Below are 23,848 nucleotides of genomic sequence, written 5' to 3'. Positions count from 1 at the left end.
CCATACTATCTTGCTGTCTGTTACCATACTTTTTTTCTGCCACACTCTCAACATCTATATGTGGTCCTCTGTGTAATAACCTCCCCATGAAAATCCAACACCCAACAATTTCTTAAATGATAAATAATAAATCGTATTGCTTTATTAACCTTCCTGCTTCCTGAAGTTAACTTGATAATGCATCATTTGTCCACTCTTTTTTCAAAATTTTCTCAGGAGAGAACCCTCCGAATCCCCTGTAGATTGTTCAAGCTCGCTCGCTCGCCGCAGTGCAGTACGACAATTATTTTACGCCTCACCGCTTTCAAATGTCACCAGCCGCCATTGCAGCCAGTGGCTTTACACAGGTATATATATTTGGTGCCGAATAAAGGTTGTCTAGCGCAGTGCCATTAACCTGTACTTTAGTGCAAAAGTCACAAGTACTGCAATATAACAACCCAATTGGTTGAAAAAACATAAAAAAGTGTAAATAATTATTTAGGAAACTCGTTATAAGTTTGATTCAATAGGACGCAAGAACCCCTCTCACAAAGGTGGCAGGCTTCGTCATAGGTTGTCCTCCCCGGCTCGCCAAAATTGTCAACTTCTGGCCAGGTGGGCACCAATTTTAGGAGATTCTATCGGATATTTTTTCTAAATGGTTGAATATTGGTAACTCTTAGGGCGTTTGCTATTAAATAGGATCCACAATGTAAATAGTTAAAATTACCTTTAAGTAAACTAGAGATTTCATTGATGTTCCCCATGGTGAGATTAAAGATGACACAAAAACCAAAAATAGGGATGTTGAGGGAAACAATTGTTGCTCTCATCCACAAGTCCATCTACAGCGAGCCTCATGCTCTTCCTGTATTTTTAATCACAGTGACGCAATCACAAATATCACCCCTCTTATACTTATCTACTCCTATCCTATTTAGTGTTATGGAAAACAGTGCCTGCAACAAGGGTGAAACTGGGATATAGTAAACCAACTTCATGTCGCACTAGGACTAAATTCACTCAAGCTAAATTTTCTTAAAGCCCCATGAAAGGAGGAGCCAAGGTGATTCCATTGCATTGTCAAACTCTCCTCAAGAGGAATTACCCTACTTGTGTACTAAAATCATTGATGTCCCAGCATCGGAATATTCGGATAATAACTGCATAAATAGGGCTCCCGGTTTTATGGTATTTATTTTTTTAAACATTTCTGTCTGTATTCATCCATATTATTTTTTGATCATCTTTTTTGTATTAATCCACATTTTATTTTGCCGCAAGCAAAAACAGAAGATACAGTTAGTATTTTTCCACATTTATCTCAATAAGGAATGCGCGCTTGGTTGTTATAGGTTTAGATAGATTTATGTAGATGGTAAATGGGTAACTGCTTTTAACAAAGATCCTTTTGTTTCTTGCAGTTAATAAATTGCAGTCCTCCTAATGTAACCCTCACTGTCTTATGCAACACATCATATACATTAATTTACACGCATATGATTTATTGTCAAGCGCTCTGACACCTTGCATTATGACGAGTAGGGCTATAGAGCTATAAAAGAAATAAATCCAATAGCAGAATTTAAATTGTTATTTGTGTAAATACTGTTATGAACCAACACATCTAACATTCCTACAGTGCATTTATATCTTTTTGCTCCAGTGACTGAACTAAGTCAAATGCAGGCCTCTCTTAAGTACCTGTGAAGTGACAAGCTGTGCGCATTTGTTTTTCCTCAATTGCTTTTAGGGATGCTTCTTCCTCCTCACCGGCCCCCAGCCCCCATAGCTTCCAGCCGGGATACTTAACCAAAAGGAGGCCTGATGGCCCTTTAATGTCGACTTTTGTTATGGGCTCAGCTGAAATTTGATAAGCCCTCTCCCCGTCCTGCACTTGGACAGGCTCATCTTCTCCTGGCACACAGCAGCAAAGGTTAACATATTTATTGGCATTTTTCCATTTCTATTTATAAATACAAACAAAAGAAAAATATTTTTCCGTCTTGTATTTAAATGCAAAAATCAGTTTAAACGGAAAACCGGGAGCCTTATGCATAAACATTCACAAATGCATCAGCAATGCACTACTCTAAATGAAAAACAACTCTAGACCTGCAGCACCACAAATATTGCCTGCACCTGCTCCAGACCTGGATCTCCCACACCTAGGTGAAGCTCATCACCCTCAAGACAGAAATCCTACTAATCAGAATAAGAACAACAAGCAGCAGCTAGTCCAAACCTGACTCAATGACATAAGCCAGGTGCATTACGAAACCCACCTGTCACCCAATGCCTAATCACGTATATTCACTCTTAAGGATCGCACTCTCTGGGAACACATTGCCATGAAAATCAAGCCAGACTGGACCAGTTCTCTCCACTGAAAACAGTGAAACCATTCCTCCTGGAAAGTGACTTTGGGACTGCTGTTCAAGCTCTTTTTTTTAACAACAAATTGTATTGATTTTCTGTAGTACCTGATGGGCCAAGCCCGACAAGCAACATACAGTTGAAAGGCATATTGTAAAAATTCTAGGTACTGCAAATTTTTCTCCCAGAAGGTCTGCAGAACATCAGACCGGAAACAGCCCCCCACCCACCACCCCAACAACGCACCATACATACCATCAACAACATAGCACATACACATCGAATTAATTTCCGTCCACATTTGTATGAGTTCATCACATTAAACCGGCAGGTCATTTACCACCAGCAGTTCAAGAGGATCTTGGTTCACGGGCAGCACCATTAAAGACAAATCAATACCCCAATATTTGGCTCACCGGGCCCAGATCTTCCCATGCTTTTGTGGGCAACCCCTAGCCTGAAACACTGCAACCTCCGCATACATACACCTATCTATGGCCTTCTTCCAGTTCGGTACACAGGGTGGGGACGTAGCCTTCCAGTGTTGTGCAATGTCACGCTTTGCCAACATAAGGTCCAAGAACAGAAGGTGTCTTTTATATCCGTTTCCCCCAATGTCTTCTATGCTGATTCTGTGGAGATATTTAAATTGGATCAGCCTGTATCTGGTGGAGACCGCAGAGTACCTAGGGCTAGCTAGTGCCTTGGTCCAATCGTCATCTGTCAGAGCTGGCAAGTCTGCCTCCCATGCCGCTCGGGTTCTATGTATGGTGGTTTTTGAATGTGTAGTGAGTGTTTGGTAGATTTGCCATATTTTGTGGGCCCCCAGATCACCCATCAACCACCGACCCTCCAACAGGTGGAATTCGGGTAAAGACGTGAGGCGTGGTATCAGGGGGGACAGGGCATGGCGGAGCTGCGAGTACCTATGGAACTGTGATTTGCGAGGGTCGAAATCGACCTGTAGCTCTGGAAAGACTTAAGCGTTGATCCCTGCATAATATCTCCGAGAGTGGATATACCCATATTGTCCCACTTACGAAATCCCTCTAGTGACGAGACAGGCCGGAGGTGAGATCCCTACCAGAGGGGAGTAGCCCTTGTCAACATACCGCACCAACCCATAGACTGGACCACCCGCCTCCATATCTGACTAACTGTCTGGCATGCCGGGGGAAACGCCTCCAGGGATGAGTTAATGTACAAGTGGTGGAGCAGTGGGGTATTCGCCATGAGTAGCCGTTCTACGGCATAGGCCGGGTCCATCCGAGAACCCTACCACCATTCATTGATTACCAATAACTGCGAAGCCCAGTAGTATGCTCGTATATTGGCTGCTGCAATCCCACCGCAGTATGTAGAATGACTACACGTTGTGAGCGCCCCCCGGACCGTACCCCCCTGCCAGAGAAACCTATTCAGGTGTGCATTCATTTGGAGGAACCACGACGGGGGGATTTTCAAAATGGCAGACCTACCGTATAGCGATAGGGGCAGTTGGGAACACACCGTTGTCTCGTCACAGACCGTAGGGAGCAGCAGTACTACATTGCCCAACCAAGCTTCATTAGGACACCACATTTTATACACCCCAAGGTACTTAAAGCCTGTGTCAGCGATGATTAGTTGCGAAGCCCAAGCCTGGTTCCTCTACTCACTGCAAATGGGGAACAGAATAGATTTGTATGGATTAGTGCATAACCCGGAGGTCTCTCCTAAAATCCGCAGGATTTGGAGCACACGTGGCCCGGAAGCCCAAGGATCTGATATGAAGAATAGGGCATCGTCAGCATACAGCGTGTTCCTGTCTGAACACTCCGGGGACCAATCTAGTCCCGGGAAGACAGAGTCTAGGCGCACCCACGCAGCTAATGGCTCGATCGCCAAGGCAAATAACATAGGGGAGAGGGGGCACCCTTGCCTGGTTCTGCGAATGGGGAAGCGGGCCGAGCAGTGTCCGGCCACATGAACCGATGCAGTAAGGTCTGTATATAACAATTTCACGTAGGCCCGGAAGCGTGGTCCCAGGTTGACAGCATCTAAGAGTTTAAAAAGAAAGGTCCAGCTCAGCGAATCGAACACCTTATCTATGTCCGCCAGCATGACCGCCGTAGGGTAACCCAGACATTGTGCTTCCGCCACTGATTTGTGGGCCCGTCTGATATTGCGTCTGGTGGAGGGATGTGGCACGAATCCAGACTGATCTGGATGCACCAAATCTTGGATATACGTGCGGAGGCGGTCAGCAAGAACCTTCCCCAGCAGTTTAGGCTCAAAATGGGATGGGTCGATACAAACCTGGGTCTTCAAGATGACGGCCCAGCTTGAGGAAGACTACAATTTCGGCGTGTCTCCAACCTGCTCGGAGGCCTTTTGAAGCGCCTTAAGCAGACATGGTCCGAGAGTCCCCATGTGAGGGTGCAGGAAGTCGCATGGGAATCCTTTTGGTCCCGGCGCACGGCCTGGGTGGGTATTGTATAACTAGGCTGTCCGGAATTCGGTCAAAACCGACTCTCAACGACAGTACACCTCCGGATGAAAATCAGGTGACCCGGTTTAAACCGAGTGTCACTGATTTTCATAGCTGACGTGGGGGGAGAGGAGCTGTTGTGGTCTGCCGTCTGTTTAATTGAGCCGGCCGCACCAGATTACTTCACGGTCTTTAAAAAGACCATTCACTTAATGAGGCTTTGTTGTTCTGTTAATTGCCCCTTCTCAGGAATCACAAAAGTTAAGTTTACGTGTTTAAGCCACCTCCATAGTCCTCGCCCCATTTAGAGACACCCTCTGATCCCCCACTTTTTTCATCCCTATTAAAACCCTGTGTGCAAAATCATATGAGGCATTTCAAAGTACATCAAAGGTGATAATGCTGTTTAGAGTCCACATTGCAACCACAGCGGTCAGCACACAGACAGTGAGGTGTATGAAAATAAAAGATGACCATGAGAAGAGCAAGGAGACGAGAGGTGCTTCAGAAGGAAATACCAACCAATTCGGGATGCTAGGGGAGGTCAGGAGATGGTACTTAAATAACAGACTGGGAGTCCGATGTATTTGTTTCCCACTAACAACACAGTTCTGCCTCTGTTTGTTTTAAGAATCATTTAAAAACTCAGGTGCATTTTGGATGGCTGTTTATCATAGCGTTTTAAATTCTTTTTTTAACCTGCCCTGACATTAAGGCAACAGCCAGGCCTGTAAAATGCTGACTGACGGTACCCATACCGCACATGCGAAGTATATCGACAGGCCTCCAGTGTTTCTACGAGCCCTGTGATGTGAATTAGAAATTTGGCACCCCAAAAACGACCTCTAAAATCTGCACACAGCCAGTATGATTAACAAGTATATGCGTTTTGGAATTTCAAAACACAAGGGGCCTCTCACTTATCTCTTAAAAACGCTCGGATCTCGGTGGGACGTGGGATGCGGGAAATGCGGTAGCTCTAGCAAGTTCTTTGCAACTTCTCAGGGTTTGGGAAATAAATGCTTTCTTCCTGTGGCGAAAATGACAGTTAGATGGTGCCTTCTCTTGACATTCTGAAAGTTTCTATGGCGTTTGAATATGTTGACGAACAAACAGGTGTACATGTCACAAAAAAAGTAAAGGTGTTGAGAGAACTCTAATTCGCAATCTGTGAAAAATCCCAACACATAAATAAAGCTAAAGCAGGCATTTGCTGATGCTGTACTGTGTTTGAGCGCAGACTCAAACACTCGTCTATCTAGTTTCCTGCTGACGCGCAAACAACACAGAATTGACACTTTTAGCTTGCCCTCTCTGTACGGAAACGGTGACTAGAGGAACCCGTTCCTCTGTGGTGGGATCAACATGAGCGATTTCTGTCAGACCCGTACGCACTGCTGGAGCTGCTCCATGCTGCGCGACAAAAAACAACTGTTTCTCTCACCTGTAGTAGCGTGCTGTTGCAATGCACGGTAGATTGCATGGCTTGACCTCCCCTTCCCCCCACCCAGGTACTTTAGCAGCTGCACCAGGGAGTGTGGAAGCACACACCTATTGGGCTCAAACGGGATTCAGTCCCCCCCTCCCACTCCTCCCCCCCTAGCGTGTCAGTCCGGGCTGAGCAGCCTCCAGGGCGGACATGTTTTTGATCTGCCAGCCTCACCCGAGTATTTCACAGGTCTTTAACACCATTGACTTGTTAATTACTGTTAATGAGGCTTTGTCCGCAGCCTCCAGTGACTTTTCACAAGCGATTGTGCTCTGTGCAGATGTCTCTCGTTTTGAAGGTCGGCTCGCATTTCCATCACAGCTCGGAAGGAAGGATGGAAAAGAGAATAGGAGGGGAGGGGGGCTGTAGGAGAGGAAACTGGGATCGAGGGAGATGCAACAGATGCGTCTGTGAGAAAGTGGGTGCATTCTGTGACAGGCGGGCGTCCCTAGAAAGACATGTGGGCTGGGGCAGGATCAGTCACGTGCCATTTAGTTCCTTAGCTGAGCGAGCGGGGACCCGAGACGGATGGCATGTGAGTGCCTGACGTGGCCCTGGGACTGCTGGGGGCCGGAGCCTTCCGGCACGGGTGCTGGGGCGACTCCGCATTTTATCCTTGAAGTGCTCCTCATTGTGTCGTACCCCCAGATGAGATTTTTTTTTTTTGCGGGCTCTAGTTTCACCTACCCTGCTGTTTATGTTAATGGGCTTCTCGTTCCACTGCTCCTCCTCTTATCACCGGCTGCTCCTCCTCTTATTATCCGCTGCTGCTGTGATTTCTGCTATAATTTGCATGGGGTTACGAGGATAACTGTCTCAGGATTACATTTCATACTGTTGTCACATACTGGTGCTCCTCATTTTATCACACACTTCCTGTTGCCTGCTACTACTGTCATCCCCGTTCGTGGCCGTTTAGTGCTCTCAGTGTTCTCATTCGGCTGCTCCTCCTCTTATCACCCGCTGCCGCTGTGATATCACTACACTCAGCACTGTGACTTCTCATTTATTTCAGTGACTTCATCGCTCACTCTATGTCTCCTTTAAGGTGATTTTTTTTCGCTTGCATTCATTCATTCTTTTTCTTTCTTTAACCTTCTTTCTTTATTTCCTTATTCTTTCCTTCTTTCTATCTCCTGATTTCGCTCATCCTTGCTTCCTTTCTCTTTTCATGTTTCGTTATTCTTTCTCGGTCTCCCTTTGATCTTGTGTTTCTTCCCTCCCCCCATCTTTATTTCACTTCCCAATATTAGTTGAAAGATAAGCATGTTATGGCAGAACAGGTGTATGATCCATGTAGCAGTTACAAGACGCATTGAGTCACGCCCTTCTATGCTTGTCTGTGCGTGACACGCATCTCACGCTGTGATCGTGTGCAGAGGTTGCACGGTACATACATCTTGGCTGGGGTTGGTAGCGGACCAGCAGTGTCTGGAAAGGGTGCTTCGGCACATACTGCCTTAGGATCAAATGCACATTCATTCAGCTGTTTCGGAGCGCCTTGCTTCGCAGCGCATCATGCTATGTGATTTGTGAGGAGTGCCCAAAACCATGAACATGTCACCAAGCTCTTACTTTTTTCAAATGACAACACATTGAAATGAGCTATGAGAACTTCCTGCCTTGCCTACAACGCCCAACACCCCAGAAATCTCTCATTTCCAAAAAGTTCTCTCTGTACCCAGTTCAAGAGGTGTGCCTTGCACAGAGCCCCCCTTTTCAGGCAAATTTCTGAAAGTGCTGACTTAACCTTCGACTTGTAAAAATGCATGTGGATCTCATATACACTGTACATAGGCTGTCTATATACTATGCATCAATGATGAAATCAAGCAATAATAAAAGCAAAGCGTTCCATAAACACCGGTAAAACACAGTTTCAGTTGTTTTTTATGGCGCGAAAATGAGTAACCACTGAAAAGCACTGTTTTTTGAGGTATTGAAATCACTGGAAAACACTGAAAAAACACCACCAGAATTGATCAAAAATAGAAACTGAAAACAGTAAAGCCTATGTATAACGCTACCTGAAGCTCATGGAGGGATATGGGTGCATCCAGGGTGGCTCTCTGCTCGTTCGAGAGGCGACAAGGAGGGATATCTGTAAAAAAGGCTGTTGAAGCTCTATTAATCTTGCATCTGGATGGTGACAATGCCTGATTCATGGTCTCCCAGATTACACAATGGCTCCTGTGTAGAGCATCCTACACACTGTAGCTCTGCAAGGGCCTGAGGAAATATGACAGTAGCTATAGGGGTAGCTTCAAGGGGGATATTTAGGTATTACAACCCCCAAATAGGAGTATCCCATAATAAATAATTGAGAACAGGTGCTCTCAGTCGGATATGTCAGATTTCACTTGGATTTTAAATTACACACATAGACGAAAACACACATGCGCTCAGTCTCTCTCTTTCTCTCCCTCTCTCTCTCTCTCTTGCTCTGTCTCCCTGTTTTGAAGGTCTTCACAAATGTTGGTTGTTTAAACAAATATTGTGTTTCATGCCTCTTAGTACCACTAACAGTCCACACTCCTCACCGTCTCCACTACCCCTTGAGCCCCCTTATTCTCTGTGTGCCGTACACGTACCTTATATTCTATATATTCTAACTGGATATGCCAGAGTGATTGTTGGAAAATCTGTAGGTCGCACACCGCAATCTTTCTGGCCAAGATAGACTACAATCCACTACTAACTACTCCCACCCTAATGGAACTCCTCTTGCCAGAATTCACACTCGTCATAATCATTTGCAACATTTACAAAACCATAAAAACAGACTCATCCACCTATCTCACTATCAATCTCACTACATCCCAGGGCTGTCACCAGCCTTGCAGTGAGGACATCATCAGCTTGGAGATGAAGAAGTGTGGAATTTAAGTTTACGAACTGAACATCATCTGCGCCAGCTTGTCACCCACGTATAACCTGCACGGCAGCCATTTTGGGTACCATGGTCTCCCCGTTCACGATCGATCACCAGCGCGCCCCCCCTGACCCTGCGAGCGTCCTCCGTGCACCCTGGCTGCCCCCCTCCCTCACATGCACAAGTCCGCATGACCCTGTCCTTGGGAGTCACGCTCGCGCCTGACCAAACACCTCCTTTCCTTTCATGAATACCCCTCTGTTGGTAAACTCTCCCTCTGTGCTTGATTGTCCACGCGGCATGAATACCTCTCCTTTGATGACCCCTTCCACCGAGTCCGATTGTCCACACAGGTCCGAGGCCATCGCCTAAGCCGGGAGATACAGTTTACTGCCCCCTATTGTATGGAGTCGCTCCTCTTCAAAGGGCCCACTATTGATCCTGGCCTCCCCACCCCCTGGGATACGATCAGGCGCACACATCCTAAGAATCGGCGGAACACTCAGCTGCGCGATAGCCCCCTCCTCTTATCAGCAGGTTGAGGACCTCTATTGTGGATGCATGTGGGGGTGGGATTGACACGAGGATTACGGGGATGTCTTTTTCCTTACTTCACAATGTCTTGATTGTAATAAAGAGTGGTCACATGCCATAAACCAGGGTATAAGAGGCCAGGCCTCAGAGAGGCTGTTAGAGCACCTCGAGACGATACCTTGTTGTCCGATCTGATGTGTTCTGCTCCGTCGGAATAAAAACTTCTGTTTCCTGCCTTCAAGTCTCCAGCGCCTGCCTCTTTGTTTGATAACTAGAGTGGTATAGAGGCGGATAACGCCGGGCATCTCTGAAAAAGGTCATCAGCTCTACCCTTTTTCTACAATTGGCGTCCCAAAGCGTGGGGCCCATCAGCGACACGTGGATCCAGTGGGAGAGGTCCCGACGACAGAGTGAACGACTGCAACGATCGGGAGAGCTCCTGTCCGATAGACCCTCGTCTGACAGCCGATCATCCGAACTCCACTGGTTCTGAACAGACCTCTCTCGAGTGATCTACGGTCCTGACTGGGAACCATCAGGAGTGCCGCGAACATCACGAAGAATAGAGGACGATCGGGCGCTGGATTCGGAAGACAGGAAACTATCCATGCGGTCCGGGTAAGGTCGTGTAAATGCGACAAAATTACGAAATGATTGTTTGATTTGGATAATACTAGTATTACGCTTTGTTGATTCTTCTGGAGATTCACCGTCTGCAAACGGAGAAACAACAGGCTCTCTCTTTGCAAGCAGTGAAGGATAGGTAACGCAGACTTTTGTCCCCGTTGTAACCCGTCGTGCCTATCTTCCTCCCCCACTGTTTTCCCAAACTGTCGTTCGGGGATTGTTGTCTGGAGATTCTCTGTCGGCAAACAGGGAGGAACAAGGTCTCTCTCTTTGCAGGTAGAGAAAGAGTGGGTAACGCAAACCTTTAACACGTCATACCCACTTATTCTCCCCACTGATTGTTTGATTGACCGTACATTAAGTGTTCGGTATTGGTTCTTTTGAGGTATTCACCGCCCGCAAACAACGGAGAATAGAAATATTCTGTCTAGTCTTTGCACGCCGTGATAAGATAGGTAGTGCAGACCTTTGTCCCCGTTGTAACCCGTCATGCCTATCTTCTCCCCACTGATTGGTAGCCTGTTTAGCCCGGACCGCTTATTAGAGATGAACCATCCAGCTCCGCTGGAGGGTACCTCTAATAAGGACATGTTCACTAAGCATGGATTAGTCGCTATAGCTTATACTAAGTTATGGCATAAATACACAAAGAAGAACCCTGAAAGTCAGTGGCCACTGATAGGTTCCTTTGATGATCATAAAATAAAAACATTAGAAATAGCGCTCCAGAAAAATAAGACTACGCCCACTATGCTCGATAGTATCGGCATGTGGCGCAAAGAAACCGAACAACGAAGAAAAAGAGAAGAAGCAAAAATAGGGAAAGAATTACGAAAGGCAGCCCACCTAGCCGCTAAGCAACTAGAAGAAGAAATAAAAGAAAGAAAGGAAGCTATGCAAAAACAAGAATCAGGGTCGACAGGTCAATGTCCTGTTAGGACCCCCTCTACGCTCTACCCTGAATTGCCCTCCAAACAACGGGCGAACGATGAGTTACTACTAGGTCCCCCAATCATCTACATGCCCCCTCCATATGCCCCCTGCCAACAACACCTGCAAGCCCTGAGTGCGAACGAGAGCGACCTTAGCGCTAGTGCACCAGCCCTCACGGCCTCCGCACCAGCCACATTAACAGTACCGCCAGATGACCCCGAGGCTAGCAAGCAACCACCAGCCAGACCAAATAGGTTGAGCAAAGATGAGCGGGATGGGATTGACAAAATAGCAAAGACACTAGTAGAACGAAAGGAGAGCGAAGAATACACAATGAACATGTATAATTCGCATGCCGACAGCCACAGACGGCATTTCATTTTACGATTCAGCTACCACACCCTGAACGCATATGAGGATAGGTATCAGAGTAAGGGCCCCGCTAAACTGACAACGCTATATAGAAAGATTGATGTTGGAGATGGGACGGAACGTGATGCGACGGACCTCTTCATGCAAATGCTTGAAGTCTTCCGCCACCTCACGGAACAGAAACCAGAAGTCAAGGTTACAGTCCCTGAAACAACCGAGTCCTCAGTAGAAGTAGCCAACTCTATGATGCCCATCAGAGAGGCGGCCCCTTACTGGGTTCCGCCACATGGTCAGGGAACAAACGATGATATTAACCATGAAGATGCAAAAGGGAGGGTTGTGTACAATTGGGTTTACCAACCATGGGACCGACAAGATATCTTAACTTTTAGACAAACTCTGCCCGATTTAAGAAAGAACCCGACAGCATTCTATACCGAATTAGGCACAGCCTTGGGTTCGACGATAATGACTTTAGCGGACATTGACTTGTTTTTCGGGTTATGCCTGCCAGCTGACGTGTGGAAGCAAATCCGGAAGGCTGACCACACGGATCTGTTCGGACATACCTGGAAGCAACTCAGTGATCTAGATAGACAGCGAGAGCCCGGAAAGAAACCAGTAAAAGACATATTAGAACTCCCAGACAAATTAGTTCAGAAGTTAAAGACACTGATCCCAGAGAAAAAGGTAGATTGGTCGATCGTCACGGCCTGTCATCAGAAACCCCAGGAAGATGTATCGGAATACTTCTCCCGATTCGAGACAGTGTTCTCCGACTACAGTGGCCAAGACATGACCACCGCAACCGGACAACACCTGTTTGTACAAAATTATGTAAAGGGCCTATCACAAGAGGTCTCCCAAAAGCTGCAGACGAGTGAGAGTAGTTGGGGGGCCTCCAAACCCGCAGCTATCCTTCAGATGGCTCAGTATTACGAGCACCAGAAGAATGAGCGTGATAGGGCCTCCGAGAAAAAGGTGAAAGATTTGAAAGAAAGGGTGATGATAGCCCAGATACAAGGTATAGCGGTCGGACGGGAACCCCACAGGGGAAACTACCAATCAACCACCCCTAGAAATCCACCTCCCAAAGACCACACCCCGACACCCCACATTGGACGTAGAGACATTAGCGAGGACCAATGTGCCTTCTGCAAAGGATTCGGTCATTGGAAATCCCAGTGTCCGGTTCTATTAGAGATGAACAGAAATAGGGACCCCAAGGATGTAGCGGGTGGGCCGAGAAATAGGGGACAAGGACGAGGGTACACAAACGACACCACCAATGACAGACCAGGGAGATCGAACACATTTGACCGTCCCCGACAGAACCAGTATCAACTATCCGACGGTGAGAATGCCCCCGATTTTGCATAGGACTGCCAGGGGCAAGGGAGGGATCCAGTCGAGCTCTGTGTTGACCAGCAAGGTCCTTACGTCACTGCTAAGGTCCTAGGTACAGAGTCTCCATTTTTGGTAGACACTGGGGCGACACGTAGTGCGTTATCGAAACGACTGATTCCAAGGGCACCCTTGTCTGGCTCACACATTACATCGATAGGTTTCGATGGGACGCCCTCCACTAACCCCCTGTCCGTGCCTATCACCTTTGACCTAGAAAGCAATACCACTGACACAACATTTCTGCTCTCCTCCAACTCCCCTGACGCCATTATGGGCATTGACTTACTGAAGCATTTTCGAGCTACCATTAGGTGTTCGCCAGATGGAGTCCGAGTCATCCTGTACGACAACCCAGGCCTGCCCAAATCCTGCCCTGCACGACACATGTGCTCCATAACTGACGCTGATCTGTCCTTGCTCGACACCCTGCCCCCGTACCTATGGGCCAAAAATGACTCCGGGACGAATGATGATTGACCCCATTCATATAACTGTAAGACAGGACGCCATGCTCCCGAAACTCCCACAGTATCGGATATCGCCCGAGGGCGAGAAGGCACTGGTAGCGATCATTCAGTCTCTGGTGGATGCAGGAGTGGTCGAAGAAGTGGTTAGCAATGTCTGCAACAGCCCTATCCTACCCATTGTTAAGAAGCAAGGCGAGGGAGATGAGAAAGCGTACCGCTTCATCATCGACCTGCGAGAGATCAACAAAGTGGTTGTACCCCAATACCCCGTAGTCTCAGACATCACCACCATTCTAACCCTCATTCCGTCCACTGCCACCACCTTCACTGTTATTGATCTCAAAAATGCGTTTTTCTCTATCCCCATCCACCCAGACAGCCGTTATCTCTTCGGCTTCACCCTAAAATCCCGCTCGTACCGATTTTGTAGAGCTCCCCAGGGGTACACTGAAAGTCCCAGCATTTACAGCCAGGCCCTCAAAAGACAGCTGGACGCCGTCCAGCTACCAGAAGGAGTGGTGTTGATCCAATATGTCGATGATATCCTTTTGGCGGCTGACACCACCCCACTTGCAATCACAGCCACTATCCAACTCCTACATTTTCTCGCAGAAAATGGCCACAAAGTCTCCAAAAAGAAATTACAGTTCTGCCAGCCACAAGTGACATACCTAGGCCATCTCCTGTCCAAAGAAGGGAGAAAACTTACGCCCGATCGAATCCAAACCATCCTAGACACCCCCATCCCAAAAACACAAAAGCAAGTCCGCTCTTTGGTTGGTCTTACCTCTTTTTGCAGACAATGGTTACCAAATTTCAGCCTCATTGTAAAACCCCTACTTGCCTTGTTGACCAAAGATGCCCCCTTCCCGCTTCCTTGGACCCCTGAGTGTCAAGCATCCTTTAAGGAGCTACGGGATGCCCTTTGCTCGGCCCCTGTCCTGGGAACCCCGGATTACTCCAAACCCTTCTCCCTCTTCACCCACGAAAGGGAGGGGTGTGCATTATCTGTCCTAACTCAGTCTATTGGTCCTAAGCAGCGCCCTTGTGCCTACTTCTCTGCCACTCTTGACCCTGTAGCCAGAGCTTTGCCTGCCTGCCTTCGAGCAGTAGCTGCCGCTGCTGTCTCTATCCGTCAGAGCGAGGGAATTGTACTTTCGAACTCCCTCACCGTGTTAGTACCCCATGCGGTCGACACCCTTTTGAACCAAACTAAGACTCAACACCTGACTAGCGCACGACTGACAGGGTACGAATTGACGCTACTTGCACCCCACATCACACTAAAGAGATGCACGACTTTGAATCCTGCCACACTGTTGCCCCTGCCTGAAAATGACCCCGACGTGCCTCCCATACACGACTGTGTAACTCTCACGAACGAACAAACTAGGAGTAGAGTTGACCTCCGAGACACTGCTTTTACAGACCCTGATGGAGAGCTATGGGTAGACGGCTCATGCATCAAACTCCCAGATGGCACCACTTCAGCTGCCTATGCAGTCACGACAGCCCGGACAGTAGTTGAGACAGCCCGCATCACGCAACGATCTGCACAGGCAGCGGAGCTGATAGCCCTCACACGAGCATGCATCATAGCCACAGGAACCACCGCGAACGTATATACAGACAGTCAGTATGCCTTCGGGGTGGTTCACCATTTTGGGCTCCTGTGGAGGGAAAGGGGATTCCTGACGTCACACGGCACACCCATCCTTCACGGAGATCTGGTTTCTGCTTTGATTGAAGCAGTTCTCCTCCCCAAACGATTAGCAGTGATCAAATGCCAGGCACACAAGAAGGTGACAGACTTAGTCGGACAAGGGAACGCACTGGCCGACATCACTGCACGAACCACAGCTGAGAATAAGACGGTGACACGCATATATGTGACCAGGTCACAAGCAGAGAAATGGACTGACGCTAGGGAAATGATTAGAGACATCCAGTCGGCCAGCACCCCTGAAGGACGACGAGGGCTGCTGGCGGACAAAAGACGCAAACAAATGGCTGCTGCCTGACTCATACCTGATCCCGATACTGACTATGGCACATTCCCCCGCACACATAGGATCTGCACCCATGATCGAACTCATTTCCAAAGTCTGGCACAACGACAAAATCCCCGACTCAGCCAGGCGCCTAGTCCAGCAGTGCCTTATCTGTTTGCAACACAACCCCGGGAAAGGAACTGTGGTGCCCCGGGGAGGGTTTGGGATCCCCGATCACCCCTTTGAGGTCCTCCAGATGGATTACATCCAGCTAGAGAGATGCCAAGGCTTGAAGTATGTACTAGTCATTGTATGTGCCTTCAGCAAATGGGTAGAGGCCTATCCAACCCGTGACAACACTGCCATGACTACTGCCAAAGTACTACTGAAAGAGTTCTTCCCTCGCTATGGGCTTTGTCGAATTTTATGGAGCGACAATGGCCCCCACTTCATAGCTGAGGTCATCCAACTAATCTTGAAAGGGTTGGGGGTGAAGCAGAGATTTCATGCAGTCTTCCACCCCCAATCCGCCGGTTTGGTGGAGCGACATAATGCCACATTGAAGCTGAAACTGTCAAAAATAGTGGCCACCACTGGGCTTAAGTGGCCAGATGCCCTCCCACTGGCCTTGCTATCGATGCGCTCCACTCCCACCAAACACCATTTGACTCTCTGCGAGGTTGTATTCGGGCGACCGATGAACCTCTGGACTGCCCCCAAACCAACTTCCATTCATGACGTCCCGGACGTCCTACTGTCTGATTATTTGTGCAAGTTGACTAAAACGTTGTCTGTGATTCATCAACAGGTGCAGCAGGCCATCCTCGATGCTTCCAGGGGCCCAGGCCACGACATCCAACCGGGGGACTTTGTGCTAATCCGAAACTTTCAACGGGCCAAGAGTCTGGAACCCCGGTGGACGGGCCCCTGGCAAGTGCTGATCACCACCCGGACGGCGCATCGAGTGGAGGGGAAGCGGCACTGGCTGCACGCACACCACTGCAGGAAGGTCTCCTCGACCCTGGCCACGACAGAAAACATCGACAACCAAGAAGAGCTCCTGAACAAAGACCGGCCAGCACTGGACTGCTATCCTGATACTGAGGCACTTGAACTTGCAAAATTCTCTGATCCCACTGTGCCGTCCAGAGAAGGGTATTTCCTGCGTCGAAAGGAGGAAGCTTCGGCTAAGTAGGCCACTGACTAAGTTAAATCTCAGAACGGTGACCTAAACACAACCAAGGGTTACCGGGAGAGAAGCTAAACGAAGTCTGTGGTTCTGCCCGCTACCGAGCACCTTGAAGATGATGGAAGCGCCAGATAAGAAGATGATGGAAACGCCAGATAGGAAGATGATGGAAGCAACAGGAAATACCCGCTACAGGAACCCAAAGACTGACAATCTGTACAAATCAAAGACAATCGCCCTCTTTATTGTCCTCCTCTTCTGCCTCCTCCTCATGACCTCCTTCTGGATCCTGGAGGGAAACATACCCGCTCATCAGGCATTGCTGCCCACTGCACTACCGACCCCCATGAAAGAGCATCACCTGATCTCCCTGTCGCCTCAGCTCCGAGAAAGGCGCAGGGAATTCTGGAACAATTCAACACAACCTTGCTGCAAATGCCACGAACTGCTGGATCTGCGGATTGCTCCCGCACGCCACTGGACACTCAATCCCTTTCATCCCTTCTCCTTTCTCAGTTCACGGCTCCTGCCTCGCCTGGCTGATCCTCATGCAAGAGAGCCACAAGGACAACGCCACTTCCGGCCAAACAGTATCACACTTCTACTATGGGTTCTGGCTGAACAAAACCGGAAGGACCTCTGCTCCCCTGTGTCCTGTACCCTCGGGTGCCACCTTCCTTAAGAACATCCCAGCCAAAGAACGTGTTGAAGTGCAAGTGCTCCACAATCCGGCTAGACCCACCTTCTCCCACCTGCAAAAACAAACTGCCGCCACCCTGACTGTGGCTCTGTCTGTTGTCAATATCACAGGACTTGTGTGTCTCGAAGGCCAGGGAACGCAGCTGGTGGGTCACAGTTCTTGCCGCATCACCAGAACATTGGACTCAGTTGATCCTCCTTCCTTTGTTGCTTCTCCAAATATGTACTTTGTTTGTGGCACCAAAGCCTACACCTGGCTCCCGAAAGGTTGGAAGGGTACCTGCTACATTGCCTTCGTTCTCCCTCCCACATATGTAGCCCCTGCTAACCATCACTGGCAGAGGCGCGCAAGTGACATTGAACAAGCCGACTCCACTGGAGCACAGTTCCTGGATGCAGCAAAGGGACTTGTTCCTCTGTGGGGCCCAATGGCGAACAGTCGCGCTATCCGACACCTGACCCAGGCAGTGGAAACAACGATCAACATCACGGCTGGCATCCTCGCTAACAACACGGCTGAGCTCCAGGCGGTCCGCCTTGTGACCCTTCAAAACCGCCTGGTTCTAGATGTGGTTCTAGCCGATCGAGGAGGAGCATGCCGCATCATCGGATCTAGCTGTTGCACCTACGTGCCAGATAACTCGCCCTCAGTCTACAAAGCAATTGAACACCTCCACAGACTTTCCTCGGAGGTTCACCAAGAACAAGAGGGATGGTCGCTTGGGAGCTGGTTCTGGGGCACCTTGAAGGACTGGGGTTGGAGGTTGCTTTCCTTTGTATTGATACCTGTGGTGATGCTATGTGGGTGTTGTTTAGGTGTTCAATGCCTGCCATCCTTGTGCGCACTTGTCTCTAACTGTGTGTGCCCAAAGACTTTGGACTTCAGAAATGAACGCATGAGCCCCCTCTATGAGGTAGAAATACGTGGCTTTATGGGGATAAATCCGAATTGACAAGTTGGCGAGACATGTTAAAAGGGAGGACTGTGGAATTTAAGTTTACGAACTGAACATCATCTGCGCCAGCTTGTCACCCACGTATAACCTGCACGGCAGCCATTTTGGGTACCATGGTCTCCCCGTTCACGATCAATCACCAGCGCGCCCCCCCTGACCCTGCGAGCGTCCTCCGCGCACCCTGGCTGCCCCCCTCCCTCACATGCACAAGTCCGCATGACCCTGTCCTTGGGAGTCACGCTCGCGCCTGACCAAACACCTCCTTTCCTTTCATGAATACCCCTCTGTTGGTAAACTCTCCCTCTGCGCTTGATTGTCCACGCGGCATGAATACCTCTCCTTTGATGACCCCTTCCACCGAGTCTGATTGTCCACACAGGTCCGAGGCCATCGCCTAAGCCGGGAGATACAGTTTACTGCCCCCTATTGTATGGAGTCGCTCCTCTTCAAAGGGCCCACTATTGATCCTGGCCTCCCCACCCCCTGGGATACGATCAGGAGCACACATCCTAAGAATCGGCGGAACACTCAGCTGCGCGATAGCCCCCTCCTCTTATCAGCAGGTTGAGGACCTCTATTGGGGATGCATGTGGGGGTGGGATTGACACGAGGATTACGGGGATGTCTTTTTCCTTACTTCACAATGTCTTGATTGTAATAAAGAGTGGTCACATGCCATAAACCAGGGTATAAGAGGCCAGGCCTCAGAGAGGATGTTAGAGCACCTCGAGACGATACCTTGTTGTCCGATCTGATGTGTTCTGCTCCGTCGGAATAAAAACTTCTGTTTCCTGCCTTCAAGTCTCCAGCGCCTGCCTCTTTGTTTGATAACTAGAGTGGTATAGAGGCGGATAACGCCGGGCATCTCTGAAAAAGGTCATCAGCTCTACCCTTTTTCTACAGAAGTGTAAAAAACCACACCAAGGCAACAGGCCTTCTCCGTTTATGCAACAAGGATCACAAAAAACTTCCATCTATCTTTCGAGACTCTCTGAAATGTTTGCAAGCTTACCTCCTCTTTTTGCTAATTCCTTTTGTTGGCCTTAGGACTCTGAACACTTTACCACTGTTGACCAGTGCTGAAGTGCATGTTCATCTTCCCTAAGCATGGTAACATTGATGTATACACAAATGACTTATTTAGTATACTTGTAAGTCACGTGTAAAGTGGTATATCATACATCCAGGGCCTGTAACCTAAATACTACTAACCCAAGCCTATCAAGTGCTAAGAATGTTTTGAATATGGACACTACAAGGCGGATCCCAAGTGTCTAAAAAGAGCACACATCCCACTGGAGGAAATATTCCAGGGGTGGCTAGTGTAGTGCTGGGGAGGAGTTTGTCCCAGTTAATGGGGGGAGGTTGTTGGAGTTACCTTAGTGTCCCTGGGTGACAGTGAGTTGGTTCCTAAGATCCATGTGCCCTCTAATGCTACAAAGTATAGGCATTGGATCACCATCAATGGGCAATGTGTTGAGGCTCTGAAGGACACAGGTGCTGGCAGCATGACTATGGTAAGGAGTCTGCTGGTGTCTCCAGAGCAGGCCTTTCACCATACATTACTCCAGGTTGTGGTGCTGACAACAGAGAGGGTCACTATCCAGTGTCCCTTCTTCCATTTGAGTTTATGTGTGTGGGGGAGTTCAGGGCTTATGAAGGTTGCTGTGAGCTCTGCCATGGCTGTGGACTGCTTGCTTGGTAATTACCTTGAGCACAGTCCCTGGAAGGAAGTGGAGCTCAAGGCTTATGTGAAGCTGCTGGGTATGCCTAACTGGATCTTTGCAACCACATGGTCCATGGCTGCCCAGGATGGGAGTAAAAAAGGGCTGGAGTCTGAAACAAATGGCGCAGATAGCTGCCAAGAAGTGGAAAGGCAGAGGGCATGGGAAACCAGTGAGGTGGATGGGGCTCCTACGGTCGCCGCCCTGGAGCCCACTGAGGAGTGCATAGCTCCCCTTGGTGACCTGCTTGAGCTTGCTGGATGGCATGTGGAAGAAGGGCCCACCAACAAGGAGTTCTGTAGGGCATAAAGGGACTGCCCAACCCTTGTGGACTGAGCGAACAGGCTGAAGCCCAAGCAGCAGGTGATGCTTCTGGGAGTCATCACATTTACTGGGAGGCTAAGGCTCCTGTGCATTGGGACAACATGGGCCCTGGTGGTTCCCCAAGGATACAGGCCCTTCCTACAGGAACTGGCTCACAAAATTCCCCTGGCAGGACACCTGGACTAAGTCAAGACTTTTGCAAGGCTTATCCCCAACTTTTATTCTTCCTCAGATGCATTCTATAGGACTTGTTTGACCTGCTGAGCCAGTGGGAAGAGAGGGTAGAGACCTAAAGCCCTCCTCAATCCCTTACCTGTTATTGGCACACCCTTTGAGCGGATGGGCATCAACATTGTTGGGACTATGGATCCCCAAACTGCTTCAGGCAACAGGTTTATCATGTTTCTGCAGGATCATGCCACTAGGTACCCAGTGACAATCACCCTGAGGACCATGACTGCATCTGCAATGGCAAAGGCCTTGATGGGAATTTTTACCCCAGTGAGTTTTTCAATGGAAATGGTATCTGACAGGGGCATAAACTTCATGTCTTCTTATATGCAGTCAATGTGGAAGGAGTGTGGGGTAACCTACAAGTTCTCCATTGCTCCCACCCCCAAACAAATGGGCTTGTTGAGATATTCAACAAGAACCTAAAGGGCAATATCAGAGACCTGCCAGAGGCTCTGAAAAGTAAGTGGGACACCCTCTTGCCATGCCTCTTGTTTGCCTACAGGGAGGTACCACAGACAAGAGTTGGTTTTAGCCCCTTTGAGCTTCTGTATGGGCACCCTATCAGAGGACCACTACGTTTGGTGAAGGAGGAATGGGTAGCAAGCTCTCAGGAAGATTCCATAGGGTGTAGTGAACTATATGCTGGCCTTTAGAAGCCAAATGGCTAAGTTACGGAAGCAAGTTTCTGACAACTCGGAAGCCAACCAGTAAGTCATGAAGCAGTGGTATGACCAAAATTCTACCGCCGTGGAACTGACTCATGGGCAGAAAGTGTGGGTGATGGAACTGGTAGTGTTCAGGGCCCTCCAGAACCATTGGAATGCCTATGAGGTGATTTAGAGGTAAGGTGAGGCCTCCTACCTGGTGGACCTTAAGACTAGGGGTGGGTGGAATTTTGTATTCCGTCGGCGGAATTGTAGGAATTTAGTAATTCCATTTTACTCTTGTAACATGGAATTACTAATAAATTTCACTTCTCTTCCGGTGGAAATAATCACTCAGCACTGTAACTAGACCTGTACAAGCAGATCACACTGCGCTTTCCTACCTAACAGCTGCCCTAGCTTTAATCTTACACTGGGATTAACCAAAGCATACGAAGTGGCTGTGCGTCTGGAGTTGCACAGGTGCCAGTGAAAGTGTGGATCTCCTCCCTTCAGAGCCTCATGGCATACTCCTGTGTCACGTGTGTCATCATGATTAGGCCTCCTTACCTGCTTCAGTTTTCCAAGGGTTGTAAAAAAGAGTTCGCTGGCTCCAGTGTTTTGGACTGTTACGCTCCTCCTCGTGCACCTTCCAGAGCAGGTGTTCGAAGATTGTGAAAGAGAAGGAAGAACCACCCTGTAAACATGTGCTGTGGTGTGCAAAGCTCGCAACTATCCCTTCCTGTCATACAACAGCATGTACATACCTGATGAGTTGAAAACACATGGATAGCTGCTAACATGTACAGCGTTCCCCTGTGCCTCTGTGGGATCTTCTATGGACAGTGAACTCCTTCCTAAATCATTCCACATTCGGCTGCACCTGCTGCCGGAAAAAGCGGGAATGGGGGAGGGGAGCAACTTTGTTGTGGCTGCTGCTGTGATAGTCAACCGGGTTAGTGCTCCTGCTGTGGAGATATATGCTAGAGCCGCATGTCGACTCAGCCATTCACCCTCCAGAGGTAGATAAACGAAGTACCGTACGCCTGGGTAACGTAACCCTTTTATTGTCAGCATTGGAAGCCAAATCAAGGAATGTCTTTGAAATCTATGTGGTGAGCTTTTAACCCCTTGCTCTTGGGTGAGTAAGTCCAGATCAGGCGAGAAGAGCAGAGGGCACCAACAGGCAGTGCAGGAGATTCCTAAATTAAACCTTTTGCTGCCGGTGGGAGTGAAGGGGGGGAGACAACAGCTGTCTGGAAGGATGTGTTTTCTGTCTCTGCCAATACTTCCTCATATAAGGGTGATGCACGCTGCAGCTGGCAACCTGTTCTTAGTGAACGTGGCATCGCTGTCACCAGGGGTGTCACTGTGAATTCCCAGGGTTGATGTCAACTTGCATTCTTAAAAATGGTACTTTAGGGAATTATTCGCACAAAATAGTACCTAGGTGCACTCTATTTTTCAGTGTAGTCCTCTTATGAATTAATGTTATCAATGTGTGACCCTGTCATTAGTGCTCGTCTGCAAGCGCCACAATAATAGACAATTCAAGAATGCTAGGATTGGAAAACCGTTCCTGGCAGACGGGCGCACTTAGCTTTAAAACTGCAAAGTTTTTATTCCGATTCTCGAATGGATTATAGTGATCTTCTCCAAACAATATAAGTGATATTTGATTTATATACATCTGCAAATGAAACAGAAGATAGCTCGATTCAGGCCTCAGTAGCCAGAAAATGATGTATAGATCAATGACAAGAAGGACACCGAATGTCATAGTGAAACGCCGACCATTGTCATTGACCTATACATAATTTTTTGGCCACGGAGGCCTGAAGTGAGCTAACCTCTGTTTAATTTGTAGACGATATTAAGAGACCCCTGATGAAGGATCTGGAAGGACTCGCAATGCATTGGGTTTTGCGATAATCACAGTGTATACTGTGATATTTACAATGAAGGATTTTGAATGATAAAAATCATTGTTGTGAGTGAATTAAAAGCAAGCATAAATTAAATATCACTTATATTGTTTGGAGAAGATTTTATTGGAGAAGATCACTATAATCTATCTGAGATTCGGAAGAAAAACTTTGCAGTTTTAAAGCTAAGTGCGCCTGTCTGCAGAGTACGGTTTATCCAATCCTAGCATTCTTGAATTGACTTTACGGAATTACCCATGGCAGATGATATAATTGCCCAACTCCCACCCCAGCCTTTACAGCTGCCGGAAGTGTTTGCTTAGTGGTTTGTAAAAAGGGAGCAACTTACAACAGGAGAACATTGACACCAATAGCCTAAACAGTGCTTGCTTTACTGATGATATCTTCCTTTATGAAAATTAGTGCTGGGTGGAACTACGCAAAATCTCATAGAGTTTTTATGTTACTCTGCGGAATCCCATGGAGTACAACTCTACGATTTACCTCACCCCTAATTCAAATCAAGACTCCTAGGCAACCCCACTGAGTGTTCCATGTCAATCGCCTCAAAACACACTATGAGAGTTCTGAGCTTACCATGCTATTGGTGACAGATTGAGAAGAGGAGGAAGA

The sequence above is a fragment of the Lissotriton vulgaris genome, chromosome 8 (assembly GCF_964263255.1).
Source record: "Lissotriton vulgaris chromosome 8, aLisVul1.2, whole genome shotgun sequence".
NCBI lineage: Eukaryota > Metazoa > Chordata > Amphibia > Caudata > Salamandridae > Lissotriton > Lissotriton vulgaris.
The sequence above is the reverse complement of the archived record's forward strand: the minus strand, read 5'-3'. Positions refer to the sequence as shown.